Raw genomic sequence first — 8,766 nt, forward strand, 5'->3', positions numbered from 1 at the left:
ATGACTTAAAATGATATCTCAAAATGGATGGACAGTGTGGATATAACAAACACATCATAGTGGGGCCCACAGAACTTGGTGACGTCAGGGGGTATTAGGGCGTCTAGAGAAACGCCCAAATTCGTTCACCCTATTCTCTTCGTCTCTCTTGCACTCTCTCCTCTCTCTCTCTCTTTCTGTGTCTCTATCGCACCCTCTCCCTCCTCACTCTCTCTATCTCTCTCTTCCTCTCTCTCTAATCTTTCCACCCTACCGTTGCCAAACGCCCTACCCACGCATGCCCTCTCTCTCTCTCTCTCTCTCTCTCTCTCTCTCTTCTCTCTCTCTCTCAAGCTCGGTTGAAGGTCATTCACGACCATGAGGTCTCTCTCTCTCTCTCTCTCTCTCTCTCAAGCTCGGTTGAAGGTCATTCACGACCATGAGGTCTCTCTCTCTCTCTCAATCTCTCTCAATCTCAATACCGATTTAGGGATTTGGGGATTTAGCAATTTGTGGATTCTTGATTCGATGTGGACCCTCATTTAGGGATTTGGGGATTTTAGGGCGCATTACTTCACATTGTTGAGGATTTAGGGATTTTAGGGATTTGGGGATTTTGGGGAATTGGGGATTTTGGCACATTACTGTACATTACTTCACATCCATTTTTTTAGTACTAATTAATTTAATTGACATGAAGATGATGCCACTGGTTGGGCTAGTGGTAGGATTGGTTCAACCACTGATTGGAATATTGCAGTCTAAGGCATTTTATTTAGAAGTTTATATTAGCTAGGCTTCTCCTAAAACTATTTTCTTAGGCCCATATGCACAGGTTTTGAAATCACTGTATGAAACCCCAAACCTTGACATAAGGAATGATGTGGATTGGGCTTCTTGTTTAAAGTCCATAGATGTTTGTAATTTAACTTCTCCTTTTTCTTTGTAGTTGTTCCCTTCTAAGTCCTTTGATGATGGTTTTTTAATAAAAGTTTTGTTTCCTCCCATTAATGAAAAAAAAAAAAAAAAAACTCCGACATAGTGAACTCCAAAAATCAAGCCAGCTTGCTCATCAAGGGAGTGACCTCTATTTTTTTTATTTTTTATTTTAAAAAAAAAGAGTCTAGATCAAAATTCTAACCTGCTTGATGGTCTGATTTAATGTATGATTGTAGCCTGTCGTATTAGTGGACCTGCCAGATTTATGTACTGGTGGGGCAACTTTATGCATTTAGTGAAGCTATAACATGGCATGGATGGTACATTTGGTACATTTAGAAGGTAATTTATGCCATTTTTGGTGCAACTGTGAAGCTATAACATGGCATGGATGGTAAAAACAACAATTGTTTAGTTCATGTTTGCTAGCCCTACGCAACACTAAAGCCCAGTGTGAAAATGCTCCTGCTGGATCATAACCCTGATGATATAACATAATAAACTATTCCTCTATCTTGCATGATCGGGCGAAAGGAAGGGATAAAGAATAACAAACAAGAAGAAAAAGATAGAATTGAACAACCGTACAGGCATCTTTTGTGCATTGCATACGGCTTTGCAATGGAATTTCTTTTTCCCTTCCATCGAAGAAAGAGACAAATAGAATCCATCAGACCCAGATCGTTGAATGATCCATTTACCATCCTTCCTTATGTAGGAGTCAAAAAGTTATTGCATTAACCAATTTTGTATATCTTTGCTAGAATTATATCTTAATATGCTTGCTACAGTACAGTATCTGTTACCATTCATGGACAGTACCCTGTGAAATTCCTTTGCTTATGGGTTTAATGATCCTTGCAAATATAATGAAAAATACACCCAATGGTTAGAATGGCCACTCACTCATTCTGTCCCAACAGGCGTCTAAGAGGAGCGATCCTATATTGTGGCAGCATATTGCTCATATTGTGGCAGCATCTTATGCTCCAAACAACAGAAAGCTCCTAAATAGGCTCCACAATCTTCACTTGAGTGCTGTTTTCTGAGAAGGTTGGAAATTTTTTTCCAGACTAATAGTGCCACTTTGGTACTTGACTTTATATCTTCTCACACTTACAAGGGATCATATTCGAAGACATGTTGCTGTTAAGAGTGGAAAGTTTTTAAGTTGTTGTGTAGGGAATCTTACCACCTTGAGTTCCATATAATTTCAATTTCTCTTTAATATACTTTCTTTTGACCTGATTAAGAGAAAACGAAAGTGAAGGGTATTTTGGTGACTGCATGTGTTAGGTCAATTTGTTATTGCCTTCTTTTGCATGTTGTAATGATTGTCTTGTTTCATGTCTTAGACGATGCTATTTGGGTGACATCATCCTTTCAATTTTTTTTTCTCTACTATGAAATATATTGCTTGAGTTACTTCTCTTCAAAACTTATTGGATCACAATTATTCCACGATTTTTGTTTTTGTATTACTAGTGAACTGACATGTTGGTTTCTAGTTTGTTCTCTCTTTTCTTCTTTGGATAATTGAAATTTTTGTTTTGTTATTGGCAATATCTTGAAATTTTTATTTGATGCGGTGCTTGTAACCACTTTCCAGTCCCTTCAATCACTGTTAATGTTTCTTTTACCACTGGAAGAAAAACAATATCCTTTCACCACAAGTTTGTTTAGCATTCTAACTTGGGGGCCGATAATCTCTTAGTATTTGGTTACGCACTTTGGTTATGCACTGTGCAGGTGAAAGGATTTCTTTTTACCATATTCAAATAGCAGTCAATCCTAAGGCAAGTTGAAGGTTTAGTCAAAGCACCCTACCAAAATAACATTGTTCATTCAAGATTTGTTTAATTTTGGTTAGTTGTAGGCAAATTTTTTTTTTATTTTTTTATTTTTTTATTTTTTTTGCATAATGATGAACTTCAAAGGAAAGGATAAAAGAAAATGGATGATTAGCTACTCTTGGCACAAGGAAAAGAACGCTTTGTATTTCGTAGTTTATATATATATATAGATTAGTTACTTTGGTTGGTGAAACTGCTTGGCAATTTTATGGAGACTGTTGCTAGCTACTTTAAAAAAATGTGCAGGAAGTTAGCTCCATCCTGTTAAAGAAGCAGTTTGCTGTAGGAATTGGGGATCGTCCTGTTGTGTTTGTTACTCATAGGTTTTCATTGGATTTCATTTCTTTTTTTTATGTCAACATATTTTATGCATTTCATGATCTATGACCTTTCTCATAGCATGATGTCAGACATTGTTACTCTCTTAGGGTGGCTGCTATATTGAACTTTTTCTTTTGTACTTGATTGAATAGAATTTTCTTAGATATGCCTTCTCAGATACATTTTCGAGGAATATGGGTGTCAAATCTATCATATATCTTATCAAACTCAGATGTACTCTCTTATTCTTATATTGCCTTTTGGGTTGATGTGAGTGCGTTCTTAGTGGAGGTTCTGCTAGCCCCACATGCACCTTTGCATCTTGGCTAGCGTGTGGGACATTGGAGCACTGTGTTAGCCTGTTAGGTGGCCCCCACTTGAAGATGACCATATGCAAAATGTGGTTGGCTGACTTATTAGGCCAACCATGTCGGGTATAGACAATTTAACAAACTTGCCATAATTCCAAATACGCACGTGGGCCACTTGATCAATGGACTGGACTAACACTTTCTTATGGCCATTTGACATGCGGGCCACCATATGCACTACTCAAATGTTCCACATACTGATCAGGTTGGCAGGTGTACTGCTTGTAAAGGCATGTGTTTGTGACCAGCAGATTACTTTCTTATTGTTTTTAGCACAGATCTACTGTTGTGGGCCTCTCTCTCATTTGATGATTGCAATCTATACCATGTGCAATTCAAATGATACTGCGCTATTACAGAATGTGTTGCACGACGTTCCTAGAACTATGGTGACCTTTTGTCCAAGGCAGGTAATGTCTATCTATGCCATCCAATTCTCAGATGAGGGGAGTGGCACATCATGAATTTTCTATAGCATGGAGAAGTTTCCTGAGCTTATCACTGGGAGGGAGCTGGTTGATCTCCCCTTCCTGAGATTGCTTCAGAGTTCATAAAAAAGTTGGTCTGTGGAACACACCACCTTTCCATTTCTAACTATTTGTGGCTTCACCATTCATCAGACCATGTGTGCCAATCAGACACAAGTGCAAGATCCAAGCTATCCACCAATTGAGTACCAGCTTGCAAATGTCCTATCCCAACATTCATGCTACTCTATTCTTGTTGACCATAACATTTGAAATAGGGAAATTTAACAACTTTTTTTTTCTGCCCATCAATTTCTCTGTATCTTGAACTCATGTCAATTTGCCATATCTGGTGGCATGAAGGAGCTTAGGCTGTACACACATTTGGGATTAGAAAAACCCTGTTAGCAGAAGTATTAGTTATTAACCTGCATTGAGCTATCTATTTTTTGTCGTCTCTCTTCATCACTAGAGTAATTCTACCCTTAAAAGAGTATTGAAATCCTTGTCATGCTATTTGGGTGCCCTTTTTGCAGGTGCACTCTGGTCTTTCTGCACTTGAAGATGCAATGGAGGCAGGATATGAAGATTTCAAGGTAATCAACCCAATTTCTCAAAATCTACATTTTTTTAATCATAAGATTGATGTCAGCAGAATCTTTTCCTTCAAACAAGAGGTTGGCTAATCCCATATGCTTATAAAAGGCAGCCCAACATGCATTGCATCTGCCAATGAGTGCATGGGTGCCAATAGTAATCTTAATAACATTTAGGGCCCGTTTGGATACCACCAAATAAGTTACTTTTTCTACTTACAATAGTAGATAAGTAACTTATTTCAGATAAGTAAGTTTGGTTTAAGATTACTTAATCACTTCAGCTTAAAAAGTAGAAACCAAGATAAGATACTTGAGGCATAAGTAGCTTATCTTAAGTAACTTAAGATCCAAACTCTGTTTTCATTATCTCAGCAGCCAATATAAGTTTCTCTTTGTTTCCTTTCATGCCTCTTCATTGTTTATAGTCAATGCCACCAATGGTTACAAATGCCTTAGCCTACCAACGGGCTAAGGCTGTATGCACATCTCCTCATGTGAGGCTCAAGAGTTCAAAAATTATGCAGATCTAAGATTGAGGTGGACCACACTATAGGAAACAATAGTAATGGAAATGCTCAGTGTTGAAACCATATAAGGCCCATCGTGATGTTCATATGCCATCCAAACCATCCATAAGGTCATTCCCCTTCATCAAAACAAATTCAAGGTATTGACAATAGACATTCCTGTTAACAGCATTATTGATTTGTTTTTTAATTTTTTTAAATAAAAAGTGCATCTTTCTTTTTATTGAAATTTCAGTTATAGAAAATTTCTAGGAATCTCTGAGGAGGAGAAATGTGGCAACTCTCCTGAGTTTGTATTCATAATGTGACTTCCCTATTTTTATTCTCTGTCTATTTTTGCATTAATTCATTTTCTTTGTTGATGGAAAATACATCTAGTTTCTTGAAGTAGTTTGACTTGAAGGACGTGTCATCACCCAAAAAGAAGCTATTCTGTCAAGAGATATCCATCTCCTGTAGGTATTTTCTACTTCTTTTTCAACTGAATTGAACTATGGTTTGTGCTGATTTTTCTTATACCTTTTTTTTAAAATGCTAGGAAGTGATATGTCAGCCAGTCCCAAGCCTAGGTAAGGGAGGACGGATGGCAAGTGGGTAACTGTTGTGAATTGCACAAGTGGAGATGCTTCTCCAGATTGTCATTGTGTACTGAAACTCCATATATCTTGGGTCACAAACACCCTTTCCAGAAATGAACAGTCAAGTAAGTACTGTGTCACATGCACTAGAGAGTACCTCTGCAATATTCAGACTCATAGTAACGTCACTCTGTGTGTGTGGGAAATGTTCCTATAAGGTCGACCTTGACACCACGAGTCAGTGGTGAAAATAGGCCCAACTGGAACTCGTCAGCCCCTAAAGTGGGCGAGTCATGAGTTATTCATCGATGGAATGAGTTGGTCCGAGTTGGCCTGTCAAAGACCGTGCTTGTCTTAGAGTAATAAAATGCACTAGCAAAGATTTGAGTTTTTTGATTTCTCGCCAGTTTATTGTTTTGACAGGCTTATAATCCTTTGCTGAATATTCACATTTCCTTTTTTTTTCTTTCTTTTCTTTTTGGTACTAAGAGAATAAAATTGTGTTTTTAGGTGTGCCAGCGATACATGTACGGCTGGGACTGTTAGGAGAAAATAGTCATTGGTGATAGTTTGAAAAATCAACTTCTCTTTTGATAGTTGGAAATTAATGTATGCATGGCTGTTTGAGAGGATATATCCACTACAATATAACGAGTGCACTGTCATTATCTTTTAGCCACTTTTTATACAACGCACCATACTGAATTTTGAATTGCAATTTGTGCTGCTATGGTCTTTGTTTTCAGTATGGTGTAGGAGGACAAATGAGCTTATTGATGGCTAGGTTTTCATGTTCATTTGGCTCGGTTTTGGAAGCGTTTGGAGTAGACCTCATCAAGGGGTTTACAGATTTTCAGGTATTGGATTGAGTTACAGTCTACTTTGTAATTACTGTGACTCTATTCATCATTTTTAAACTGAGAAATTTGGGTTCTTGATTGTTTAGCTAGAGCTTCATTCTAGATCTCGTCTTTATTATGTTTATGCAGGTGGTGGAAAATGCAAAAATCTAGGCAGAAACGGTATGGATTTCTTTTTAAAAAATAAATCCGGTCTTTTTTTAATGGCCAGAGAGAGTTCTATATTACAACGATTCTTTTAACTGTATAGCTAATTTCCTTTTTTTGCTGACATTGTGGTAGGAGGCAACCATGATACGATTGGATATAAGTGAATATATGGAGTGGCAAAGAAAGTAGTCGGTAAGATTAAAGTGGAAGGTTAGTTTTCAATGGTATAAATCGAATTTCATGATGTTTGGTGCAACCAACTGCACCCTAATCTACTCTTATTTTCATTGGTACAGAAATTGTGAGTAATAGTCTATCTTAAATCAGACGTTAAAAAGTCCTAAGCCTTCTTAGAATATCTCAGGTTGTGTTTATGTTTGTATGAATCCCGACTTTTGAGTTTTGGAACATCTAATGTTTGAAATTCTCATTACAGAAAAGTGTAAAAAGAGGGGTAGTTTTAAAGAGTTAGATCTTATTTGATTGGTTCAAACAACAAGAACAATTTCCTAAGGGCCTGTTGGATGCAAACTCCGAACGGGCTGTTGAGGCCTAAACCCCTTTTTGATCCAAACAACAGTTGATGTCGTGCATTTAGATGTACTTTGCAAACCCTTGTCTCATCTCCTGCTAAACAAAAATATGGTCTGGAACTGTTATTGTCCCAATCACATTCACTGTCTGTCTTTGTAAATATGGCTATAGTTTATGATCTGCAAAAGGCACACTTGCACAACTCTTACTCGGGTGTGATATTGTTTATAATTGCAGTGTTGAGGCCTGACTGCGCGTTGAAACATTTCTAATACATATGGAGGGATTTTTTTAACTCCCTAAGATTTGAGTCAGCTTCATTTTTGGATTTGCATACATCACTTGTGAGCCCCACAGTTAGGGCTCCCACCAGCTAAATGCATTTCTAAGAGCATTCATATTTTTCAGTTGTACAATAACAATCTGACAGGTCCAATCACGTCCCATTTTTCAATGTAAGGTTTAGATCGTGTTCACATGCATTTCTACGAGCAGTCATATTTTTCAGTGCCTCTATCAATTAACTCTTTTTTCATTTTCTTTTTCTTTTTTCTTTTCCTTTTTTCAGAAGAGTAAGACAAGGTGTTCTTGTCCAGAGTATGATTAACCTCCTATAAATACCCATCCGTAGTAAGTTCATAATAGAACATAAGCAACAACAACCATGACCATATAAAAATCTCTCTTGCTTTTCTTCTTTTAATATTAGAATTTCTTTCTTCCAATGCCTTTACAACAGCAGCAGCATGTAAGACCCGTATCCTAGTCCGTACTATTCCGTCGACTCCGCGATCCTTCCCGATGAATTCCGGCAACTTGCGACCTTAAGTTGTATATTATGGATTAGAGTTAGCTTAATTCGAGACTTGTATCATTGCGACTGCACCATCGTCGTGGTTCCAACACCGTGTCTTACATACCGATCTGATACCCTAGCCGAGAGATGTGGGCCCGGGTTTAGTTCGAGAAAAAACACCGCACGTTTGCAATCCCAAGAGAATCTCTACAATATGACCCATCAATCAATTACTCAAATTAATCAATCAATCAATCAATGCTTTTTCTCCTCAAGTCAAGCAACCACCAAGTCAACTCTCTCTCACCCTCTCTCTTACATACCCATACATGTCAAGTACACCATCACCTCACATCCATCACTCCATCACCCATTTAATCTCTTACAACCACCCCCTCTCTCTCTTTCTCTTCACACTTTCCAAGCAACACCAAAAAAAAGTGGACGTCCAAGTATTTTCAAGGTGAGAAAAAATGTGTTGTGTGGCCCACTTCCTATCATAAGATTCATCATCCTAGCCCTTCAAATCTCATCACCTTCCATTAAAGTGAGACACAAGAAGATCGGCATTCCATCAGACCAAGAAGATAGAACGGTGGGTGCTTCTATAGGCTTAGATTTCATGTTTTTATGATGGGCCAAGTGAGGCCCACCGATTGATTTTATGGATCTCACTTTAGATCCTAGGTGTGGCCTATGACCCACCTTGATTCTTATAATCATTCCATGATGGGGCCATTCTCCATGGACCCCATCATGATGTCTATCTTTCCTTCCATGAATAGAGGTCAT

The 8,766-nt window shown here is 37.9% G+C and overlaps 2 long non-coding RNA genes across 2 annotated transcripts; both read left to right on the forward strand.

The window, feature by feature from the left end:
* Window positions 1–1,118: 1,118 nt before the first annotated feature.
* LOC131219064 (uncharacterized) lies at window positions 1,119–3,337 on the forward strand. The gene is made up of 2 exons (XR_009157984.1): window positions 1,119–2,783; window positions 3,018–3,337. It is a non-coding gene; the product is annotated as an uncharacterized LOC131219064 (long non-coding RNA).
* A 2,758-nt stretch (window positions 3,338–6,095) lies between these two features.
* On the forward strand, window positions 6,096–7,882 carry LOC131218351 (uncharacterized). The gene is made up of 4 exons (XR_009157663.1): window positions 6,096–6,491; window positions 6,624–6,656; window positions 6,777–6,854; window positions 7,747–7,882. It is a non-coding gene; the product is annotated as an uncharacterized LOC131218351 (long non-coding RNA).
* The last annotated feature ends 884 nt before the right edge of the window (window positions 7,883–8,766 follow it).

Source organism: Magnolia sinica, chromosome 11 (assembly GCF_029962835.1).
Source record: "Magnolia sinica isolate HGM2019 chromosome 11, MsV1, whole genome shotgun sequence".
Taxonomy (NCBI): Eukaryota; Viridiplantae; Streptophyta; class Magnoliopsida; order Magnoliales; family Magnoliaceae; genus Magnolia; species Magnolia sinica.